Source organism: Schistocerca cancellata, unplaced genomic scaffold, assembly GCF_023864275.1.
Source record: "Schistocerca cancellata isolate TAMUIC-IGC-003103 unplaced genomic scaffold, iqSchCanc2.1 HiC_scaffold_609, whole genome shotgun sequence".
NCBI lineage: Eukaryota > Metazoa > Arthropoda > Insecta > Orthoptera > Acrididae > Schistocerca > Schistocerca cancellata.
This window is the reverse complement of record NW_026046620.1, coordinates 1-20,080: the sequence shown is the minus strand read 5'-3', so window position 1 is coordinate 20,080 and position 20,080 is coordinate 1. Positions and strand designations below refer to the sequence as shown.

Genomic DNA, 20,080 nt, shown 5'->3' with positions numbered 1-20,080 from the left:
GTTTACTTCCCGTTATTACTACTTGCAGTTCTTATGTAAAATTTTCAAGGAAAAAAGTACTAGTAATAAAACTGAATTTCGTACGATATAACGTGTAAAGTCACAATGTATGACCTGCTGTATGATGACAGGCAGCAGGTCTTTACTTGCGAAATAAGTAAATAAATATTACTACTTACAGCTTTGCTTTTCCTCCTACCCCTGTAACAACGAGGCATAAAGCAATGGATTGTGACTTTTGACATGCGCGCCTCGCCATGGGCGCGCGAAAAGGTGCTCGCAAACAGGGAAAGTGCGACACGGAAAGCGAGTGGACCGGGTGTAAAGCCGGAGAGAAATGTGCATGTCCGGTGTGGTCTAGTGGCTAGGATACCTGGCTCTCACCCAGGAGGCCCGGGTTCGATTCCCGGTACCGGAACGGAATTTTTCGGAAAAAATCACGACAAGTTTTGACCCTGCGAAAGGCTGTTTCACGCCCTCCTCGCATTATAGCTACTGGTTCATAAACGTCAGCTGAAAACAGTCGAGAGAAACGGTCACGCAATGAAATTACTACGAGCAGCGGAATATAGGGAGAAGAGACGCTGCTCCACTGTTGGACTGCTACCATAGAAATGTTACATGGCAATACGCAGAGCAATTCCCGCGAAGCGATGGAAGGCTGTCTGCACCGAGGTCCGTTAGCTCAGTTGGTTAGAGCGTCGTGCTAATAACGCGAAGGTCGTGGGTTCGATCCCCCCACGGCCCACTACGATTTCACTCTTTCAAAAAGGCAACGCCGATTTCGGCGGGGAAGTATGGTGACAAAGAAATCGTCACATTGTGTGGGAACTGATAGGGGACCAGAACGCGACTTGTCGGGACGCGCTAAAACACTTCACTGGTCACAGCACGGTGAACGCACAGTTTCTCGTCCGATCACCGCTACTGCGCGAAGCTGGACGTTGTCAGTGCTTGGGCGGGTGACCGCCTGCGAACACACGGCACTGCCGATAGTTTCAATTCGTATTTCTCTTTCCTCTTCGGTTTCGGAGCTGCAGCGCTATTCGGTCAAGGGCACTGGCGCCACATTTTGCCTCTCAGTATGCCAAGTCGCGCCGTGCGGCCACAGTGAAATGAAGGAGCGTGTTGAAAAATTTTCAACAAAGAAAAAAAAATGAAATGTACTAGTAATAAAACTGAATTTGTCTGACAGAACATGTAAAATCAGACAATACATGATAACAGGCAGCAGGTATTTACTTGAGGCATAAGTAATGTGGTGCCCGCCTCGCCATACCTCTCTCAGTCGTTTTGCGCGCTTGTTCTTTTTATATAGGCCGATTGGAGAGCGTCAGCTCTCGCGTCAGCTGAGCAAAGTCGAGACAAGTCGAGACTCAAGGAGAATCGACGCACACGCTATAGGGTGGCCTGCAGCGAGTAAGATGGGGAAAGAAACATTAATTGAAGGACGCGTGGCAAAAGTACTCATACGCAAAAGTTAAAAGCCGGCTGCGGTGGCCGGGAATCGAACCCGGATCAACTGCTTGGAAGGCAACTATGCTGACCATTACACCACCACCGCACGGTTTCCGTCCGCGCACGCCGCGCTGTGTCTGCTTCCCGCCTGTCGGCGGCGGCTCAAGGTGGTCGTAGCTGTAGGCGCATTACGGCGTAGGCGAGCGCATCCAGACAGCGTCTCTACGCACATTTCGCGTCCTTTGGCAAGAGTCGTCGCGTGCGTGCGCCGCAAGAGTACTTAGGCGATCGCGTTCGGGCGTCATTTTTAAGCAGTGCAGTGCAGGATTCAGCGTCTGTAGCATTCTCTCGAGAGGATGCGACGGCGCTGGACGGCAGTCCCACTTTCCCCTCAGGCGTCTGCCGCGGAAAGCACCAGGAAGCTGAGCATCGGTGGTTCAGTGGTAGAATGCTCGCCTGCCACGCGGGCGGCCCGGGTTCGATTCCCGGCCGATGCATCATTTTGTTTTTTCTCCGATAGTGGCGCTGCGTGTCTTTCGCACTCGAACTGCGTGAGCCATGAGAATGCACCGCGGTATTTCCGTGGGAAATAACCTAACATGCAGCGCACACGACTGCTCGTTTGGACTCTTGTGTGCTATTCTACATACTGGCGTCGGCCTAGCATCGCAAGTTGCCTGTCGCGCCGGGAATGCACGTGTAGCAACAGAAAAAAATGAGCCAGGAAGTGCAGACTCTCTACCACTGGTATTTGGTACTTACCGAGATCACTTGCCTCGGTAGCGCAGTAGGCAGCGCGTAAGTCTCATAATCTTAAGGTCGTGAGCTCGATCCTCAACCGGGGCATTTAATTTACTTTCGTCCACAGCTAAATTGACGGCTCTGGGGTTTGCGAAGCAGCGAAACACTTTGTACTTTGTTATCCACAAGGCTTCAACGACTCAGCGTGATAATGTTTACTTCCCGTTATTACTACTTGCAGTTCTTATGTAAAATTTTCAAGGAAAAAAGTACTAGTAATAAAACTGAATTTCGTACGATATAACGTGTAAAGTCACAATGTATGACCTGCTGTATGATGACAGGCAGCAGGTCTTTACTTGCGAAATAAGTAAATAAATATTACTACTTACAGCTTTGCTTTTCCTCCTACCCCTGTAACAACGAGGCATAAAGCAATGGATTGTGACTTTTGACATGCGCGCCTCGCCATGGGCGCGCGAAAAGGTGCTCGCAAACAGGGAAAGTGCGACACGGAAAGCGAGTGGACCGGGTGTAAAGCCGGAGAGAAATGTGCATGTCCGGTGTGGTCTAGTGGCTAGGATACCTGGCTCTCACCCAGGAGGCCCGGGTTCGATTCCCGGTACCGGAACGGAATTTTTCGGAAAAAATCACGACAAGTTTTGACCCTGCGAAAGGCTGTTTCACGCCCTCCTCGCATTATAGCTACTGGTTCATAAACGTCAGCTGAAAACAGTCGAGAGAAACGGTCACGCAATGAAATTACTACGAGCAGCGGAATATAGGGAGAAGAGACGCTGCTCCACTGTTGGACTGCTACCATAGAAATGTTACATGGCAATACGCAGAGCAATTCCCGCGAAGCGATGGAAGGCTGTCTGCACCGAGGTCCGTTAGCTCAGTTGGTTAGAGCGTCGTGCTAATAACGCGAAGGTCGTGGGTTCGATCCCCCCACGGCCCACTACGATTTCACTCTTTCAAAAAGGCAACGCCGATTTCGGCGGGGAAGTATGGTGACAAAGAAATCGTCACATTGTGTGGGAACTGATAGGGGACCAGAACGCGACTTGTCGGGACGCGCTAAAACACTTCACTGGTCACAGCACGGTGAACGCACAGTTTCTCGTCCGATCACCGCTACTGCGCGAAGCTGGACGTTGTCAGTGCTTGGGCGGGTGACCGCCTGCGAACACACGGCACTGCCGATAGTTTCAATTCGTATTTCTCTTTCCTCTTCGGTTTCGGAGCTGCAGCGCTATTCGGTCAAGGGCACTGGCGCCACATTTTGCCTCTCAGTATGCCAAGTCGCGCCGTGCGGCCACAGTGAAATGAAGGAGCGTGTTGAAAAATTTTCAACAAAGAAAAAAAAATGAAATGTACTAGTAATAAAACTGAATTTGTCTGACAGAACATGTAAAATCAGACAATACATGATAACAGGCAGCAGGTATTTACTTGAGGCATAAGTAATGTGGTGCCCGCCTCGCCATACCTCTCTCAGTCGTTTTGCGCGCTTGTTCTTTTTATATAGGCCGATTGGAGAGCGTCAGCTCTCGCGTCAGCTGAGCAAAGTCGAGACAAGTCGAGACTCAAGGAGAATCGACGCACACGCTATAGGGTGGCCTGCAGCGAGTAAGATGGGGAAAGAAACATTAATTGAAGGACGCGTGGCAAAAGTACTCATACGCAAAAGTTAAAAGCCGGCTGCGGTGGCCGGGAATCGAACCCGGATCAACTGCTTGGAAGGCAACTATGCTGACCATTACACCACCACCGCACGGTTTCCGTCCGCGCACGCCGCGCTGTGTCTGCTTCCCGCCTGTCGGCGGCGGCTCAAGGTGGTCGTAGCTGTAGGCGCATTACGGCGTAGGCGAGCGCATCCAGACAGCGTCTCTACGCACATTTCGCGTCCTTTGGCAAGAGTCGTCGCGTGCGTGCGCCGCAAGAGTACTTAGGCGATCGCGTTCGGGCGTCATTTTTAAGCAGTGCAGTGCAGGATTCAGCGTCTGTAGCATTCTCTCGAGAGGATGCGACGGCGCTGGACGGCAGTCCCACTTTCCCCTCAGGCGTCTGCCGCGGAAAGCACCAGGAAGCTGAGCATCGGTGGTTCAGTGGTAGAATGCTCGCCTGCCACGCGGGCGGCCCGGGTTCGATTCCCGGCCGATGCATCATTTTGTTTTTTCTCCGATAGTGGCGCTGCGTGTCTTTCGCACTCGAACTGCGTGAGCCATGAGAATGCACCGCGGTATTTCCGTGGGAAATAACCTAACATGCAGCGCACACGACTGCTCGTTTGGACTCTTGTGTGCTATTCTACATACTGGCGTCGGCCTAGCATCGCAAGTTGCCTGTCGCGCCGGGAATGCACGTGTAGCAACAGAAAAAAATGAGCCAGGAAGTGCAGACTCTCTACCACTGGTATTTGGTACTTACCGAGATCACTTGCCTCGGTAGCGCAGTAGGCAGCGCGTAAGTCTCATAATCTTAAGGTCGTGAGTTCGATCCTCAACCGGGGCATTTAATTTACTTTCGTCCACAGCTAAATTGACGGCTCTGGGGTTTGCGAAGCAGCGAAACACTTTGTACTTTGTTATCCACAAGGCTTCAACGACTCAGCGTGATAATGTTTACTTCCCGTTATTACTACTTGCAGTTCTTATGTAAAATTTTCAAGGAAAAAAGTACTAGTAATAAAACTGAATTTCGTACGATATAACGTGTAAAGTCACAATGTATGACCTGCTGTATGATGACAGGCAGCAGGTCTTTACTTGCGAAATAAGTAAATAAATATTACTACTTACAGCTTTGCTTTTCCTCCTACCCCTGTAACAACGAGGCATAAAGCAATGGATTGTGACTTTTGACATGCGCGCCTCGCCATGGGCGCGCGAAAAGGTGCTCGCAAACAGGGAAAGTGCGACACGGAAAGCGAGTGGACCGGGTGTAAAGCCGGAGAGAAATGTGCATGTCCGGTGTGGTCTAGTGGCTAGGATACCTGGCTCTCACCCAGGAGGCCCGGGTTCGATTCCCGGTACCGGAACGGAATTTTTCGGAAAAAATCACGACAAGTTTTGACCCTGCGAAAGGCTGTTTCACGCCCTCCTCGCATTATAGCTACTGGTTCATAAACGTCAGCTGAAAACAGTCGAGAGAAACGGTCACGCAATGAAATTACTACGAGCAGCGGAATATAGGGAGAAGAGACGCTGCTCCACTGTTGGACTGCTACCATAGAAATGTTACATGGCAATACGCAGAGCAATTCCCGCGAAGCGATGGAAGGCTGTCTGCACCGAGGTCCGTTAGCTCAGTTGGTTAGAGCGTCGTGCTAATAACGCGAAGGTCGTGGGTTCGATCCCCCCACGGCCCACTACGATTTCACTCTTTCAAAAAGGCAACGCCGATTTCGGCGGGGAAGTATGGTGACAAAGAAATCGTCACATTGTGTGGGAACTGATAGGGGACCAGAACGCGACTTGTCGGGACGCGCTAAAACACTTCACTGGTCACAGCACGGTGAACGCACAGTTTCTCGTCCGATCACCGCTACTGCGCGAAGCTGGACGTTGTCAGTGCTTGGGCGGGTGACCGCCTGCGAACACACGGCACTGCCGATAGTTTCAATTCGTATTTCTCTTTCCTCTTCGGTTTCGGAGCTGCAGCGCTATTCGGTCAAGGGCACTGGCGCCACATTTTGCCTCTCAGTATGCCAAGTCGCGCCGTGCGGCCACAGTGAAATGAAGGAGCGTGTTGAAAAATTTTCAACAAAGAAAAAAAAATGAAATGTACTAGTAATAAAACTGAATTTGTCTGACAGAACATGTAAAATCAGACAATACATGATAACAGGCAGCAGGTATTTACTTGAGGCATAAGTAATGTGGTGCCCGCCTCGCCATACCTCTCTCAGTCGTTTTGCGCGCTTGTTCTTTTTATATAGGCCGATTGGAGAGCGTCAGCTCTCGCGTCAGCTGAGCAAAGTCGAGACAAGTCGAGACTCAAGGAGAATCGACGCACACGCTATAGGGTGGCCTGCAGCGAGTAAGATGGGGAAAGAAACATTAATTGAAGGACGCGTGGCAAAAGTACTCATACGCAAAAGTTAAAAGCCGGCTGCGGTGGCCGGGAATCGAACCCGGATCAACTGCTTGGAAGGCAACTATGCTGACCATTACACCACCACCGCACGGTTTCCGTCCGCGCACGCCGCGCTGTGTCTGCTTCCCGCCTGTCGGCGGCGGCTCAAGGTGGTCGTAGCTGTAGGCGCATTACGGCGTAGGCGAGCGCATCCAGACAGCGTCTCTACGCACATTTCGCGTCCTTTGGCAAGAGTCGTCGCGTGCGTGCGCCGCAAGAGTACTTAGGCGATCGCGTTCGGGCGTCATTTTTAAGCAGTGCAGTGCAGGATTCAGCGTCTGTAGCATTCTCTCGAGAGGATGCGACGGCGCTGGACGGCAGTCCCACTTTCCCCTCAGGCGTCTGCCGCGGAAAGCACCAGGAAGCTGAGCATCGGTGGTTCAGTGGTAGAATGCTCGCCTGCCACGCGGGCGGCCCGGGTTCGATTCCCGGCCGATGCATCATTTTGTTTTTTCTCCGATAGTGGCGCTGCGTGTCTTTCGCACTCGAACTGCGTGAGCCATGAGAATGCACCGCGGTATTTCCGTGGGAAATAACCTAACATGCAGCGCACACGACTGCTCGTTTGGACTCTTGTGTGCTATTCTACATACTGGCGTCGGCCTAGCATCGCAAGTTGCCTGTCGCGCCGGGAATGCACGTGTAGCAACAGAAAAAAATGAGCCAGGAAGTGCAGACTCTCTACCACTGGTATTTGGTACTTACCGAGATCACTTGCCTCGGTAGCGCAGTAGGCAGCGCGTAAGTCTCATAATCTTAAGGTCGTGAGTTCGATCCTCAACCGGGGCATTTAATTTACTTTCGTCCACAGCTAAATTGACGGCTCTGGGGTTTGCGAAGCAGCGAAACACTTTGTACTTTGTTATCCACAAGGCTTCAACGACTCAGCGTGATAATGTTTACTTCCCGTTATTACTACTTGCAGTTCTTATGTAAAATTTTCAAGGAAAAAAGTACTAGTAATAAAACTGAATTTCGTACGATATAACGTGTAAAGTCACAATGTATGACCTGCTGTATGATGACAGGCAGCAGGTCTTTACTTGCGAAATAAGTAAATAAATATTACTACTTACAGCTTTGCTTTTCCTCCTACCCCTGTAACAACGAGGCATAAAGCAATGGATTGTGACTTTTGACATGCGCGCCTCGCCATGGGCGCGCGAAAAGGTGCTCGCAAACAGGGAAAGTGCGACACGGAAAGCGAGTGGACCGGGTGTAAAGCCGGAGAGAAATGTGCATGTCCGGTGTGGTCTAGTGGCTAGGATACCTGGCTCTCACCCAGGAGGCCCGGGTTCGATTCCCGGTACCGGAACGGAATTTTTCGGAAAAAATCACGACAAGTTTTGACCCTGCGAAAGGCTGTTTCACGCCCTCCTCGCATTATAGCTACTGGTTCATAAACGTCAGCTGAAAACAGTCGAGAGAAACGGTCACGCAATGAAATTACTACGAGCAGCGGAATATAGGGAGAAGAGACGCTGCTCCACTGTTGGACTGCTACCATAGAAATGTTACATGGCAATACGCAGAGCAATTCCCGCGAAGCGATGGAAGGCTGTCTGCACCGAGGTCCGTTAGCTCAGTTGGTTAGAGCGTCGTGCTAATAACGCGAAGGTCGTGGGTTCGATCCCCCCACGGCCCACTACGATTTCACTCTTTCAAAAAGGCAACGCCGATTTCGGCGGGGAAGTATGGTGACAAAGAAATCGTCACATTGTGTGGGAACTGATAGGGGACCAGAACGCGACTTGTCGGGACGCGCTAAAACACTTCACTGGTCACAGCACGGTGAACGCACAGTTTCTCGTCCGATCACCGCTACTGCGCGAAGCTGGACGTTGTCAGTGCTTGGGCGGGTGACCGCCTGCGAACACACGGCACTGCCGATAGTTTCAATTCGTATTTCTCTTTCCTCTTCGGTTTCGGAGCTGCAGCGCTATTCGGTCAAGGGCACTGGCGCCACATTTTGCCTCTCAGTATGCCAAGTCGCGCCGTGCGGCCACAGTGAAATGAAGGAGCGTGTTGAAAAATTTTCAACAAAGAAAAAAAAATGAAATGTACTAGTAATAAAACTGAATTTGTCTGACAGAACATGTAAAATCAGACAATACATGATAACAGGCAGCAGGTATTTACTTGAGGCATAAGTAATGTGGTGCCCGCCTCGCCATACCTCTCTCAGTCGTTTTGCGCGCTTGTTCTTTTTATATAGGCCGATTGGAGAGCGTCAGCTCTCGCGTCAGCTGAGCAAAGTCGAGACAAGTCGAGACTCAAGGAGAATCGACGCACACGCTATAGGGTGGCCTGCAGCGAGTAAGATGGGGAAAGAAACATTAATTGAAGGACGCGTGGCAAAAGTACTCATACGCAAAAGTTAAAAGCCGGCTGCGGTGGCCGGGAATCGAACCCGGATCAACTGCTTGGAAGGCAACTATGCTGACCATTACACCACCACCGCACGGTTTCCGTCCGCGCACGCCGCGCTGTGTCTGCTTCCCGCCTGTCGGCGGCGGCTCAAGGTGGTCGTAGCTGTAGGCGCATTACGGCGTAGGCGAGCGCATCCAGACAGCGTCTCTACGCACATTTCGCGTCCTTTGGCAAGAGTCGTCGCGTGCGTGCGCCGCAAGAGTACTTAGGCGATCGCGTTCGGGCGTCATTTTTAAGCAGTGCAGTGCAGGATTCAGCGTCTGTAGCATTCTCTCGAGAGGATGCGACGGCGCTGGACGGCAGTCCCACTTTCCCCTCAGGCGTCTGCCGCGGAAAGCACCAGGAAGCTGAGCATCGGTGGTTCAGTGGTAGAATGCTCGCCTGCCACGCGGGCGGCCCGGGTTCGATTCCCGGCCGATGCATCATTTTGTTTTTTCTCCGATAGTGGCGCTGCGTGTCTTTCGCACTCGAACTGCGTGAGCCATGAGAATGCACCGCGGTATTTCCGTGGGAAATAACCTAACATGCAGCGCACACGACTGCTCGTTTGGACTCTTGTGTGCTATTCTACATACTGGCGTCGGCCTAGCATCGCAAGTTGCCTGTCGCGCCGGGAATGCACGTGTAGCAACAGAAAAAAATGAGCCAGGAAGTGCAGACTCTCTACCACTGGTATTTGGTACTTACCGAGATCACTTGCCTCGGTAGCGCAGTAGGCAGCGCGTAAGTCTCATAATCTTAAGGTCGTGAGTTCGATCCTCAACCGGGGCATTTAATTTACTTTCGTCCACAGCTAAATTGACGGCTCTGGGGTTTGCGAAGCAGCGAAACACTTTGTACTTTGTTATCCACAAGGCTTCAACGACTCAGCGTGATAATGTTTACTTCCCGTTATTACTACTTGCAGTTCTTATGTAAAATTTTCAAGGAAAAAAGTACTAGTAATAAAACTGAATTTCGTACGATATAACGTGTAAAGTCACAATGTATGACCTGCTGTATGATGACAGGCAGCAGGTCTTTACTTGCGAAATAAGTAAATAAATATTACTACTTACAGCTTTGCTTTTCCTCCTACCCCTGTAACAACGAGGCATAAAGCAATGGATTGTGACTTTTGACATGCGCGCCTCGCCATGGGCGCGCGAAAAGGTGCTCGCAAACAGGGAAAGTGCGACACGGAAAGCGAGTGGACCGGGTGTAAAGCCGGAGAGAAATGTGCATGTCCGGTGTGGTCTAGTGGCTAGGATACCTGGCTCTCACCCAGGAGGCCCGGGTTCGATTCCCGGTACCGGAACGGAATTTTTCGGAAAAAATCACGACAAGTTTTGACCCTGCGAAAGGCTGTTTCACGCCCTCCTCGCATTATAGCTACTGGTTCATAAACGTCAGCTGAAAACAGTCGAGAGAAACGGTCACGCAATGAAATTACTACGAGCAGCGGAATATAGGGAGAAGAGACGCTGCTCCACTGTTGGACTGCTACCATAGAAATGTTACATGGCAATACGCAGAGCAATTCCCGCGAAGCGATGGAAGGCTGTCTGCACCGAGGTCCGTTAGCTCAGTTGGTTAGAGCGTCGTGCTAATAACGCGAAGGTCGTGGGTTCGATCCCCCCACGGCCCACTACGATTTCACTCTTTCAAAAAGGCAACGCCGATTTCGGCGGGGAAGTATGGTGACAAAGAAATCGTCACATTGTGTGGGAACTGATAGGGGACCAGAACGCGACTTGTCGGGACGCGCTAAAACACTTCACTGGTCACAGCACGGTGAACGCACAGTTTCTCGTCCGATCACCGCTACTGCGCGAAGCTGGACGTTGTCAGTGCTTGGGCGGGTGACCGCCTGCGAACACACGGCACTGCCGATAGTTTCAATTCGTATTTCTCTTTCCTCTTCGGTTTCGGAGCTGCAGCGCTATTCGGTCAAGGGCACTGGCGCCACATTTTGCCTCTCAGTATGCCAAGTCGCGCCGTGCGGCCACAGTGAAATGAAGGAGCGTGTTGAAAAATTTTCAACAAAGAAAAAAAAATGAAATGTACTAGTAATAAAACTGAATTTGTCTGACAGAACATGTAAAATCAGACAATACATGATAACAGGCAGCAGGTATTTACTTGAGGCATAAGTAATGTGGTGCCCGCCTCGCCATACCTCTCTCAGTCGTTTTGCGCGCTTGTTCTTTTTATATAGGCCGATTGGAGAGCGTCAGCTCTCGCGTCAGCTGAGCAAAGTCGAGACAAGTCGAGACTCAAGGAGAATCGACGCACACGCTATAGGGTGGCCTGCAGCGAGTAAGATGGGGAAAGAAACATTAATTGAAGGACGCGTGGCAAAAGTACTCATACGCAAAAGTTAAAAGCCGGCTGCGGTGGCCGGGAATCGAACCCGGATCAACTGCTTGGAAGGCAACTATGCTGACCATTACACCACCACCGCACGGTTTCCGTCCGCGCACGCCGCGCTGTGTCTGCTTCCCGCCTGTCGGCGGCGGCTCAAGGTGGTCGTAGCTGTAGGCGCATTACGGCGTAGGCGAGCGCATCCAGACAGCGTCTCTACGCACATTTCGCGTCCTTTGGCAAGAGTCGTCGCGTGCGTGCGCCGCAAGAGTACTTAGGCGATCGCGTTCGGGCGTCATTTTTAAGCAGTGCAGTGCAGGATTCAGCGTCTGTAGCATTCTCTCGAGAGGATGCGACGGCGCTGGACGGCAGTCCCACTTTCCCCTCAGGCGTCTGCCGCGGAAAGCACCAGGAAGCTGAGCATCGGTGGTTCAGTGGTAGAATGCTCGCCTGCCACGCGGGCGGCCCGGGTTCGATTCCCGGCCGATGCATCATTTTGTTTTTTCTCCGATAGTGGCGCTGCGTGTCTTTCGCACTCGAACTGCGTGAGCCATGAGAATGCACCGCGGTATTTCCGTGGGAAATAACCTAACATGCAGCGCACACGACTGCTCGTTTGGACTCTTGTGTGCTATTCTACATACTGGCGTCGGCCTAGCATCGCAAGTTGCCTGTCGCGCCGGGAATGCACGTGTAGCAACAGAAAAAAATGAGCCAGGAAGTGCAGACTCTCTACCACTGGTATTTGGTACTTACCGAGATCACTTGCCTCGGTAGCGCAGTAGGCAGCGCGTAAGTCTCATAATCTTAAGGTCGTGAGTTCGATCCTCAACCGGGGCATTTAATTTACTTTCGTCCACAGCTAAATTGACGGCTCTGGGGTTTGCGAAGCAGCGAAACACTTTGTACTTTGTTATCCACAAGGCTTCAACGACTCAGCGTGATAATGTTTACTTCCCGTTATTACTACTTGCAGTTCTTATGTAAAATTTTCAAGGAAAAAAGTACTAGTAATAAAACTGAATTTCGTACGATATAACGTGTAAAGTCACAATGTATGACCTGCTGTATGATGACAGGCAGCAGGTCTTTACTTGCGAAATAAGTAAATAAATATTACTACTTACAGCTTTGCTTTTCCTCCTACCCCTGTAACAACGAGGCATAAAGCAATGGATTGTGACTTTTGACATGCGCGCCTCGCCATGGGCGCGCGAAAAGGTGCTCGCAAACAGGGAAAGTGCGACACGGAAAGCGAGTGGACCGGGTGTAAAGCCGGAGAGAAATGTGCATGTCCGGTGTGGTCTAGTGGCTAGGATACCTGGCTCTCACCCAGGAGGCCCGGGTTCGATTCCCGGTACCGGAACGGAATTTTTCGGAAAAAATCACGACAAGTTTTGACCCTGCGAAAGGCTGTTTCACGCCCTCCTCGCATTATAGCTACTGGTTCATAAACGTCAGCTGAAAACAGTCGAGAGAAACGGTCACGCAATGAAATTACTACGAGCAGCGGAATATAGGGAGAAGAGACGCTGCTCCACTGTTGGACTGCTACCATAGAAATGTTACATGGCAATACGCAGAGCAATTCCCGCGAAGCGATGGAAGGCTGTCTGCACCGAGGTCCGTTAGCTCAGTTGGTTAGAGCGTCGTGCTAATAACGCGAAGGTCGTGGGTTCGATCCCCCCACGGCCCACTACGATTTCACTCTTTCAAAAAGGCAACGCCGATTTCGGCGGGGAAGTATGGTGACAAAGAAATCGTCACATTGTGTGGGAACTGATAGGGGACCAGAACGCGACTTGTCGGGACGCGCTAAAACACTTCACTGGTCACAGCACGGTGAACGCACAGTTTCTCGTCCGATCACCGCTACTGCGCGAAGCTGGACGTTGTCAGTGCTTGGGCGGGTGACCGCCTGCGAACACACGGCACTGCCGATAGTTTCAATTCGTATTTCTCTTTCCTCTTCGGTTTCGGAGCTGCAGCGCTATTCGGTCAAGGGCACTGGCGCCACATTTTGCCTCTCAGTATGCCAAGTCGCGCCGTGCGGCCACAGTGAAATGAAGGAGCGTGTTGAAAAATTTTCAACAAAGAAAAAAAAATGAAATGTACTAGTAATAAAACTGAATTTGTCTGACAGAACATGTAAAATCAGACAATACATGATAACAGGCAGCAGGTATTTACTTGAGGCATAAGTAATGTGGTGCCCGCCTCGCCATACCTCTCTCAGTCGTTTTGCGCGCTTGTTCTTTTTATATAGGCCGATTGGAGAGCGTCAGCTCTCGCGTCAGCTGAGCAAAGTCGAGACAAGTCGAGACTCAAGGAGAATCGACGCACACGCTATAGGGTGGCCTGCAGCGAGTAAGATGGGGAAAGAAACATTAATTGAAGGACGCGTGGCAAAAGTACTCATACGCAAAAGTTAAAAGCCGGCTGCGGTGGCCGGGAATCGAACCCGGATCAACTGCTTGGAAGGCAACTATGCTGACCATTACACCACCACCGCACGGTTTCCGTCCGCGCACGCCGCGCTGTGTCTGCTTCCCGCCTGTCGGCGGCGGCTCAAGGTGGTCGTAGCTGTAGGCGCATTACGGCGTAGGCGAGCGCATCCAGACAGCGTCTCTACGCACATTTCGCGTCCTTTGGCAAGAGTCGTCGCGTGCGTGCGCCGCAAGAGTACTTAGGCGATCGCGTTCGGGCGTCATTTTTAAGCAGTGCAGTGCAGGATTCAGCGTCTGTAGCATTCTCTCGAGAGGATGCGACGGCGCTGGACGGCAGTCCCACTTTCCCCTCAGGCGTCTGCCGCGGAAAGCACCAGGAAGCTGAGCATCGGTGGTTCAGTGGTAGAATGCTCGCCTGCCACGCGGGCGGCCCGGGTTCGATTCCCGGCCGATGCATCATTTTGTTTTTTCTCCGATAGTGGCGCTGCGTGTCTTTCGCACTCGAACTGCGTGAGCCATGAGAATGCACCGCGGTATTTCCGTGGGAAATAACCTAACATGCAGCGCACACGACTGCTCGTTTGGACTCTTGTGTGCTATTCTACATACTGGCGTCGGCCTAGCATCGCAAGTTGCCTGTCGCGCCGGGAATGCACGTGTAGCAACAGAAAAAAATGAGCCAGGAAGTGCAGACTCTCTACCACTGGTATTTGGTACTTACCGAGATCACTTGCCTCGGTAGCGCAGTAGGCAGCGCGTAAGTCTCATAATCTTAAGGTCGTGAGTTCGATCCTCAACCGGGGCATTTAATTTACTTTCGTCCACAGCTAAATTGACGGCTCTGGGGTTTGCGAAGCAGCGAAACACTTTGTACTTTGTTATCCACAAGGCTTCAACGACTCAGCGTGATAATGTTTACTTCCCGTTATTACTACTTGCAGTTCTTATGTAAAATTTTCAAGGAAAAAAGTACTAGTAATAAAACTGAATTTCGTACGATATAACGTGTAAAGTCACAATGTATGACCTGCTGTATGATGACAGGCAGCAGGTCTTTACTTGCGAAATAAGTAAATAAATATTACTACTTACAGCTTTGCTTTTCCTCCTACCCCTGTAACAACGAGGCATAAAGCAATGGATTGTGACTTTTGACATGCGCGCCTCGCCATGGGCGCGCGAAAAGGTGCTCGCAAACAGGGAAAGTGCGACACGGAAAGCGAGTGGACCGGGTGTAAAGCCGGAGAGAAATGTGCATGTCCGGTGTGGTCTAGTGGCTAGGATACCTGGCTCTCACCCAGGAGGCCCGGGTTCGATTCCCGGTACCGGAACGGAATTTTTCGGAAAAAATCACGACAAGTTTTGACCCTGCGAAAGGCTGTTTCACGCCCTCCTCGCATTATAGCTACTGGTTCATAAACGTCAGCTGAAAACAGTCGAGAGAAACGGTCACGCAATGAAATTACTACGAGCAGCGGAATATAGGGAGAAGAGACGCTGCTCCACTGTTGGACTGCTACCATAGAAATGTTACATGGCAATACGCAGAGCAATTCCCGCGAAGCGATGGAAGGCTGTCTGCACCGAGGTCCGTTAGCTCAGTTGGTTAGAGCGTCGTGCTAATAACGCGAAGGTCGTGGGTTCGATCCCCCCACGGCCCACTACGATTTCACTCTTTCAAAAAGGCAACGCCGATTTCGGCGGGGAAGTATGGTGACAAAGAAATCGTCACATTGTGTGGGAACTGATAGGGGACCAGAACGCGACTTGTCGGGACGCGCTAAAACACTTCACTGGTCACAGCACGGTGAACGCACAGTTTCTCGTCCGATCACCGCTACTGCGCGAAGCTGGACGTTGTCAGTGCTTGGGCGGGTGACCGCCTGCGAACACACGGCACTGCCGATAGTTTCAATTCGTATTTCTCTTTCCTCTTCGGTTTCGGAGCTGCAGCGCTATTCGGTCAAGGGCACTGGCGCCACATTTTGCCTCTCAGTATGCCAAGTCGCGCCGTGCGGCCACAGTGAAATGAAGGAGCGTGTTGAAAAATTTTCAACAAAGAAAAAAAAATGAAATGTACTAGTAATAAAACTGAATTTGTCTGACAGAACATGTAAAATCAGACAATACATGATAACAGGCAGCAGGTATTTACTTGAGGCATAAGTAATGTGGTGCCCGCCTCGCCATACCTCTCTCAGTCGTTTTGCGCGCTTGTTCTTTTTATATAGGCCGATTGGAGAGCGTCAGCTCTCGCGTCAGCTGAGCAAAGTCGAGACAAGTCGAGACTCAAGGAGAATCGACGCACACGCTATAGGGTGGCCTGCAGCGAGTAAGATGGGGAAAGAAACATTAATTGAAGGACGCGTGGCAAAAGTACTCATACGCAAAAGTTAAAAGCCGGCTGCGGTGGCCGGGAATCGAACCCGGATCAACTGCTTGGAAGGCAACTATGCTGACCATTACACCACCACCGCACGGTTTCCGTCCGCGCACGCCGCGCTGTGTCTGCTTCCCGCCTGTCGGCGGCGGCTCAAGGTGGTCGTAGCTGTAGGCGCATTACGGCGTAGGCGAGCGCATCCAGACAGCGTCTCTACGCACATTTCGCGTCCTTTGGCAAGAGTCGTCGCGTGCGTGCGCCGCAAGAGTACTTAGGCGATCGCGTTCGGGCGTCATTTTTAAGCAGTGCAGTGCAGGATTCAGCGTCTGTAGCATTCTCTCGAGAGGATGCGACGGCGCTGGACGGCAGTCCCACTTTCCCCTCAGGCGTCTGCCGCGGAAAGCACCAGGAAGCTGAGCATCGGTGGTTCAGTGGTAGAATGCTCGCCTGCCACGCGGGCGGCCCGGGTTCGATTCCCGGCCGATGCATCATTTTGTTTTTTCTCCGATAGTGGCGCTGCGTGTCTTTCGCACTCGAACTGCGTGAGCCATGAGAATGCACCGCGGTATTTCCGTGGGAAATAACCTAACATGCAGCGCACACGACTGCTCGTTTGGACTCTTGTGTGCTATTCTACATACTGGCGTCGGCCTAGCATCGCAAGTTGCCTGTCGCGCCGGGAATGCACGTGTAGCAACAGAAAAAAATGAGCCAGGAAGTGCAGACTCTCTACCACTGGTATTTGGTACTTACCGAGATCACTTGCCTCGGTAGCGCAGTAGGCAGCGCGTAAGTCTCATAATCTTAAGGTCGTGAGTTCGATCCTCAACCGGGGCATTTAATTTACTTTCGTCCACAGCTAAATTGACGGCTCTGGGGTTTGCGAAGCAGCGAAACACTTTGTACTTTGTTATCCACAAGGCTTCAACGACTCAGCGTGATAATGTTTACTTCCCGTTATTACTACTTGCAGTTCTTATGTAAAATTTTCAAGGAAAAAAGTACTAGTAATAAAACTGAATTTCGTACGATATAACGTGTAAAGTCACAATGTATGACCTGCTGTATGATGACAGGCAGCAGGTCTTTACTTGCGAAATAAGTAAATAAATATTACTACTTACAGCTTTGCTTTTCCTCCTACCCCTGTAACAACGAGGCATAAAGCAATGGATTGTGACTTTTGACATGCGCGCCTCGCCATGGGCGCGCGAAAAGGTGCTCGCAAACAGGGAAAGTGCGACACGGAAAGCGAGTGGACCGGGTGTAAAGCCGGAGAGAAATGTGCATGTCCGGTGTGGTCTAGTGGCTAGGATACCTGGCTCTCACCCAGGAGGCCCGGGTTCGATTCCCGGTACCGGAACGGAATTTTTCGGAAAAAATCACGACAAGTTTTGACCCTGCGAAAGGCTGTTTCACGCCCTCCTCGCATTATAGCTACTGGTTCATAAACGTCAGCTGAAAACAGTCGAGAGAAACGGTCACGCAATGAAATTACTACGAGCAGCGGAATATAGGGAGAAGAGACGCTGCTCCACTGTTGGACTGCTACCATAGAAATGTTACATGGCAATACGCAGAGCAATTCCCGCGAAGCGATGGAAGGCTGTCTGCACCGAGGTCCGTTAGCTCAGTTGGTTAGAGCGTCGTGCTAATAACGCGAAGGTCGTGGGTTCGATCCCCCCACGGCCCACTACGATTTCACTCTTTCAAAAAGGCAACGCCGATTTCGGCGGGGAAGTATGGTGACAAAGAAATCGTCACATTGTGTGGGAACTGATAGGGGACCAGAACGCGACTTGTCGGGACGCGCTAAAACACTTCACTGGTCACAGCACGGTGAACGCACAGTTTCTCGTCCGATCACCGCTACTGCGCGAAGCTGGACGTTGTCAGTGCTTGGGCGGGTGACCGCCTGCGAACACACGGCACTGCCGATAGTTTCAATTCGTATTTCTCTTTCCTCTTCGGTTTCGGAGCTGCAGCGCTATTCGGTCAAGGGCACTGGCGCCACATTTTGCCTCTCAGTATGCCAAGTCGCGCCGTGCGGCCACAGTGAAATGAAGGAGCGTGTTGAAAAATTTTCAACAAAGAAAAAAAAATGAAATGTACTAGTAATAAAACTGAATTTGTCTGACAGAACATGTAAAATCAGACAATACATGATAACAGGCAGCAGGTATTTACTTGAGGCATAAGTAATGTGGTGCCCGCCTCGCCATACCTCTCTCAGTCGTTTTGCGCGCTTGTTCTTTTTATATAGGCCGATTGGAGAGCGTCAGCTCTCGCGTCAGCTGAGCAAAGTCGAGACAAGTCGAGACTCAAGGAGAATCGACGCACACGCTATAGGGTGGCCTGCAGCGAGTAAGATGGGGAAAGAAACATTAATTGAAGGACGCGTGGCAAAAGTACTCATACGCAAAAGTTAAAAGCCGGCTGCGGTGGCCGGGAATCGAACCCGGATCAACTGCTTGGAAGGCAACTATGCTGACCATTACACCACCACCGCACGGTTTCCGTCCGCGCACGCCGCGCTGTGTCTGCTTCCCGCCTGTCGGCGGCGGCTCAAGGTGGTCGTAGCTGTAGGCGCATTACGGCGTAGGCGAGCGCATCCAGACAGCGTCTCTACGCACATTTCGCGTCCTTTGGCAAGAGTCGTCGCGTGCGTGCGCCGCAAGAGTACTTAGGCGATCGCGTTCGGGCGTCATTTTTAAGCAGTGCAGTGCAGGATTCAGCGTCTGTAGCATTCTCTCGAGAGGATGCGACGGCGCTGGACGGCAGTCCCACTTTCCCCTCAGGCGTCTGCCGCGGAAAGCACCAGGAAGCTGAGCATCGGTGGTTCAGTGGTAGAATGCTCGCCTGCCACGCGGGCGGCCCGGGTTCGATTCCCGGCCGATGCATCATTTTGTTTTTTCTCCGATAGTGGCGCTGCGTGTCTTTCGCACTCGAACTGCGTGAGCCATGAGAATGCACCGCGGTATTTCCGTGGGAAATAACCTAACATGCAGCGCACACGACTGCTCGTTTGGACTCTTGTGTGCTATTCTACATACTGGCGTCGGCCTAGCATCGCAAGTTGCCTGTCGCGCCGGGAATGCACGTGTAGCAACAGAAAAAAATGAGCCAGGAAGTGCAGACTCTCTACCACTGGTATTTGGTACTTACCGAGATCACTTGCCTCGGTAGCGCAGTAGGCAGCGCGTAAGTCTCATAATCTTAAGGTCGTGAGTTCGATCCTCAACCGGGGCATTTAATTTACTTTCGTCCACAGCTAAATTGACGGCTCTGGGGTTTGCGAAGCAGCGAAACACTTTGTACTTTGTTATCCACAAGGCTTCAACGACTCAGCGTGATAATGTTTACTTCCCGTTATTACTACTTGCAGTTCTTATGTAAAATTTTCAAGGAAAAAAGTACTAGTAATAAAACTGAATTTCGTACGATATAACGTGTAAAGTCACAATGTATGACCTGCTGTATGATGACAGGCAGCAGGTCTTTACTTGCGAAATAAGTAAATAAATATTACTACTTACAGCTTTGCTTTTCCTCCTACCCCTGTAACAACGAGGCATAAAGCAATGGATTGTGACTTTTGACATGCGCGCCTCGCCATGGGCGCGCGAAAAGGTGCTCGCAAACAGGGAAAGTGCGACACGGAAAGCGAGTGGACCGGGTGTAAAGCCGGAGAGAAATGTGCATGTCCGGTGTGGTCTAGTGGCTAGGATACCTGGCTCTCACCCAGGAGGCCCGGGTTCGATTCCCGGTACCGGAACGGAATTTTTCGGAAAAAATCACGACAAGTTTTGACCCTGCGAAAGGCTGTTTCACGCCCTCCTCGCATTATAGCTACTGGTTCATAAACGTCAGCTGAAAACAGTCGAGAGAAACGGTCACGCAATGAAATTACTACGAGCAGCGGAATATAGGGAGAAGAGACGCTGCTCCACTGTTGGACTGCTACCATAGAAATGTTACATGGCAATACGCAGAGCAATTCCCGCGAAGCGATGGAAGGCTGTCTGCACCGAGGTCCGTTAGCTCAGTTGGTTAGAGCGTCGTGCTAATAACGCGAAGGTCGTGGGTTCGATCCCCCCACGGCCCACTACGATTTCACTCTTTCAAAAAGGCAACGCCGATT

General features: G+C 51.2%; 41 non-coding genes across 41 annotated transcripts; 33 read left to right on the top strand and 8 right to left on the bottom strand.

Annotated features, from left to right (window-relative positions):
• The first annotated feature begins 346 nt into the window (after window positions 1-346).
• Window positions 347-418, top strand: Trnae-cuc (transfer RNA glutamic acid (anticodon CUC)). Its single transcript has one exon. It is a non-coding gene; the product is annotated as a tRNA-Glu (tRNA).
• Window positions 419-674: 256 nt separating this feature from the next.
• Window positions 675-748, top strand: Trnai-aau (transfer RNA isoleucine (anticodon AAU)). Its single transcript has one exon. It is a non-coding gene; the product is annotated as a tRNA-Ile (tRNA).
• Window positions 749-1,492: 744 nt separating this feature from the next.
• Window positions 1,493-1,564, bottom strand: Trnag-ucc (transfer RNA glycine (anticodon UCC)). Its single transcript has one exon. It is a non-coding gene; the product is annotated as a tRNA-Gly (tRNA).
• Window positions 1,565-1,884: 320 nt separating this feature from the next.
• On the top strand, window positions 1,885-1,955 carry Trnag-gcc (transfer RNA glycine (anticodon GCC)). The gene has a single exon. It is a non-coding gene; the product is annotated as a tRNA-Gly (tRNA).
• Window positions 1,956-2,758: 803 nt separating this feature from the next.
• Window positions 2,759-2,830, top strand: Trnae-cuc (transfer RNA glutamic acid (anticodon CUC)). Its single transcript has one exon. It is a non-coding gene; the product is annotated as a tRNA-Glu (tRNA).
• Window positions 2,831-3,086: 256 nt separating this feature from the next.
• Window positions 3,087-3,160, top strand: Trnai-aau (transfer RNA isoleucine (anticodon AAU)). Its single transcript has one exon. It is a non-coding gene; the product is annotated as a tRNA-Ile (tRNA).
• A 744-nt stretch (window positions 3,161-3,904) lies between these two features.
• Window positions 3,905-3,976, bottom strand: Trnag-ucc (transfer RNA glycine (anticodon UCC)). Its single transcript has one exon. It is a non-coding gene; the product is annotated as a tRNA-Gly (tRNA).
• Window positions 3,977-4,296: 320 nt separating this feature from the next.
• On the top strand, window positions 4,297-4,367 carry Trnag-gcc (transfer RNA glycine (anticodon GCC)). The gene has a single exon. It is a non-coding gene; the product is annotated as a tRNA-Gly (tRNA).
• A 276-nt stretch (window positions 4,368-4,643) lies between these two features.
• Trnam-cau (transfer RNA methionine (anticodon CAU)) lies at window positions 4,644-4,716 on the top strand. Its single transcript has one exon. It is a non-coding gene; the product is annotated as a tRNA-Met (tRNA).
• A 454-nt stretch (window positions 4,717-5,170) lies between these two features.
• Window positions 5,171-5,242, top strand: Trnae-cuc (transfer RNA glutamic acid (anticodon CUC)). The gene has a single exon. It is a non-coding gene; the product is annotated as a tRNA-Glu (tRNA).
• Window positions 5,243-5,498: 256 nt separating this feature from the next.
• Window positions 5,499-5,572, top strand: Trnai-aau (transfer RNA isoleucine (anticodon AAU)). The gene has a single exon. It is a non-coding gene; the product is annotated as a tRNA-Ile (tRNA).
• A 744-nt stretch (window positions 5,573-6,316) lies between these two features.
• Trnag-ucc (transfer RNA glycine (anticodon UCC)) lies at window positions 6,317-6,388 on the bottom strand. The gene has a single exon. It is a non-coding gene; the product is annotated as a tRNA-Gly (tRNA).
• A 320-nt stretch (window positions 6,389-6,708) lies between these two features.
• Window positions 6,709-6,779, top strand: Trnag-gcc (transfer RNA glycine (anticodon GCC)). The gene has a single exon. It is a non-coding gene; the product is annotated as a tRNA-Gly (tRNA).
• Window positions 6,780-7,055: 276 nt separating this feature from the next.
• Window positions 7,056-7,128, top strand: Trnam-cau (transfer RNA methionine (anticodon CAU)). The gene has a single exon. It is a non-coding gene; the product is annotated as a tRNA-Met (tRNA).
• Window positions 7,129-7,582: 454 nt separating this feature from the next.
• Trnae-cuc (transfer RNA glutamic acid (anticodon CUC)) lies at window positions 7,583-7,654 on the top strand. The gene has a single exon. It is a non-coding gene; the product is annotated as a tRNA-Glu (tRNA).
• Window positions 7,655-7,910: 256 nt separating this feature from the next.
• On the top strand, window positions 7,911-7,984 carry Trnai-aau (transfer RNA isoleucine (anticodon AAU)). Its single transcript has one exon. It is a non-coding gene; the product is annotated as a tRNA-Ile (tRNA).
• A 744-nt stretch (window positions 7,985-8,728) lies between these two features.
• On the bottom strand, window positions 8,729-8,800 carry Trnag-ucc (transfer RNA glycine (anticodon UCC)). The gene has a single exon. It is a non-coding gene; the product is annotated as a tRNA-Gly (tRNA).
• A 320-nt stretch (window positions 8,801-9,120) lies between these two features.
• Window positions 9,121-9,191, top strand: Trnag-gcc (transfer RNA glycine (anticodon GCC)). Its single transcript has one exon. It is a non-coding gene; the product is annotated as a tRNA-Gly (tRNA).
• A 276-nt stretch (window positions 9,192-9,467) lies between these two features.
• On the top strand, window positions 9,468-9,540 carry Trnam-cau (transfer RNA methionine (anticodon CAU)). The gene has a single exon. It is a non-coding gene; the product is annotated as a tRNA-Met (tRNA).
• Window positions 9,541-9,994: 454 nt separating this feature from the next.
• Trnae-cuc (transfer RNA glutamic acid (anticodon CUC)) lies at window positions 9,995-10,066 on the top strand. The gene has a single exon. It is a non-coding gene; the product is annotated as a tRNA-Glu (tRNA).
• A 256-nt stretch (window positions 10,067-10,322) lies between these two features.
• Trnai-aau (transfer RNA isoleucine (anticodon AAU)) lies at window positions 10,323-10,396 on the top strand. Its single transcript has one exon. It is a non-coding gene; the product is annotated as a tRNA-Ile (tRNA).
• A 744-nt stretch (window positions 10,397-11,140) lies between these two features.
• Window positions 11,141-11,212, bottom strand: Trnag-ucc (transfer RNA glycine (anticodon UCC)). Its single transcript has one exon. It is a non-coding gene; the product is annotated as a tRNA-Gly (tRNA).
• Window positions 11,213-11,532: 320 nt separating this feature from the next.
• On the top strand, window positions 11,533-11,603 carry Trnag-gcc (transfer RNA glycine (anticodon GCC)). Its single transcript has one exon. It is a non-coding gene; the product is annotated as a tRNA-Gly (tRNA).
• A 276-nt stretch (window positions 11,604-11,879) lies between these two features.
• Trnam-cau (transfer RNA methionine (anticodon CAU)) lies at window positions 11,880-11,952 on the top strand. The gene has a single exon. It is a non-coding gene; the product is annotated as a tRNA-Met (tRNA).
• Window positions 11,953-12,406: 454 nt separating this feature from the next.
• Trnae-cuc (transfer RNA glutamic acid (anticodon CUC)) lies at window positions 12,407-12,478 on the top strand. The gene has a single exon. It is a non-coding gene; the product is annotated as a tRNA-Glu (tRNA).
• Window positions 12,479-12,734: 256 nt separating this feature from the next.
• Trnai-aau (transfer RNA isoleucine (anticodon AAU)) lies at window positions 12,735-12,808 on the top strand. Its single transcript has one exon. It is a non-coding gene; the product is annotated as a tRNA-Ile (tRNA).
• A 744-nt stretch (window positions 12,809-13,552) lies between these two features.
• Window positions 13,553-13,624, bottom strand: Trnag-ucc (transfer RNA glycine (anticodon UCC)). Its single transcript has one exon. It is a non-coding gene; the product is annotated as a tRNA-Gly (tRNA).
• A 320-nt stretch (window positions 13,625-13,944) lies between these two features.
• Window positions 13,945-14,015, top strand: Trnag-gcc (transfer RNA glycine (anticodon GCC)). The gene has a single exon. It is a non-coding gene; the product is annotated as a tRNA-Gly (tRNA).
• A 276-nt stretch (window positions 14,016-14,291) lies between these two features.
• Trnam-cau (transfer RNA methionine (anticodon CAU)) lies at window positions 14,292-14,364 on the top strand. Its single transcript has one exon. It is a non-coding gene; the product is annotated as a tRNA-Met (tRNA).
• A 454-nt stretch (window positions 14,365-14,818) lies between these two features.
• Window positions 14,819-14,890, top strand: Trnae-cuc (transfer RNA glutamic acid (anticodon CUC)). Its single transcript has one exon. It is a non-coding gene; the product is annotated as a tRNA-Glu (tRNA).
• A 256-nt stretch (window positions 14,891-15,146) lies between these two features.
• Trnai-aau (transfer RNA isoleucine (anticodon AAU)) lies at window positions 15,147-15,220 on the top strand. Its single transcript has one exon. It is a non-coding gene; the product is annotated as a tRNA-Ile (tRNA).
• A 744-nt stretch (window positions 15,221-15,964) lies between these two features.
• On the bottom strand, window positions 15,965-16,036 carry Trnag-ucc (transfer RNA glycine (anticodon UCC)). Its single transcript has one exon. It is a non-coding gene; the product is annotated as a tRNA-Gly (tRNA).
• A 320-nt stretch (window positions 16,037-16,356) lies between these two features.
• Trnag-gcc (transfer RNA glycine (anticodon GCC)) lies at window positions 16,357-16,427 on the top strand. The gene has a single exon. It is a non-coding gene; the product is annotated as a tRNA-Gly (tRNA).
• Window positions 16,428-16,703: 276 nt separating this feature from the next.
• Trnam-cau (transfer RNA methionine (anticodon CAU)) lies at window positions 16,704-16,776 on the top strand. Its single transcript has one exon. It is a non-coding gene; the product is annotated as a tRNA-Met (tRNA).
• A 454-nt stretch (window positions 16,777-17,230) lies between these two features.
• On the top strand, window positions 17,231-17,302 carry Trnae-cuc (transfer RNA glutamic acid (anticodon CUC)). Its single transcript has one exon. It is a non-coding gene; the product is annotated as a tRNA-Glu (tRNA).
• A 256-nt stretch (window positions 17,303-17,558) lies between these two features.
• Window positions 17,559-17,632, top strand: Trnai-aau (transfer RNA isoleucine (anticodon AAU)). The gene has a single exon. It is a non-coding gene; the product is annotated as a tRNA-Ile (tRNA).
• Window positions 17,633-18,376: 744 nt separating this feature from the next.
• On the bottom strand, window positions 18,377-18,448 carry Trnag-ucc (transfer RNA glycine (anticodon UCC)). The gene has a single exon. It is a non-coding gene; the product is annotated as a tRNA-Gly (tRNA).
• A 320-nt stretch (window positions 18,449-18,768) lies between these two features.
• Window positions 18,769-18,839, top strand: Trnag-gcc (transfer RNA glycine (anticodon GCC)). The gene has a single exon. It is a non-coding gene; the product is annotated as a tRNA-Gly (tRNA).
• A 276-nt stretch (window positions 18,840-19,115) lies between these two features.
• Trnam-cau (transfer RNA methionine (anticodon CAU)) lies at window positions 19,116-19,188 on the top strand. Its single transcript has one exon. It is a non-coding gene; the product is annotated as a tRNA-Met (tRNA).
• A 454-nt stretch (window positions 19,189-19,642) lies between these two features.
• Trnae-cuc (transfer RNA glutamic acid (anticodon CUC)) lies at window positions 19,643-19,714 on the top strand. The gene has a single exon. It is a non-coding gene; the product is annotated as a tRNA-Glu (tRNA).
• Window positions 19,715-19,970: 256 nt separating this feature from the next.
• Window positions 19,971-20,044, top strand: Trnai-aau (transfer RNA isoleucine (anticodon AAU)). The gene has a single exon. It is a non-coding gene; the product is annotated as a tRNA-Ile (tRNA).
• Window positions 20,045-20,080: the final 36 nt, after the last annotated feature.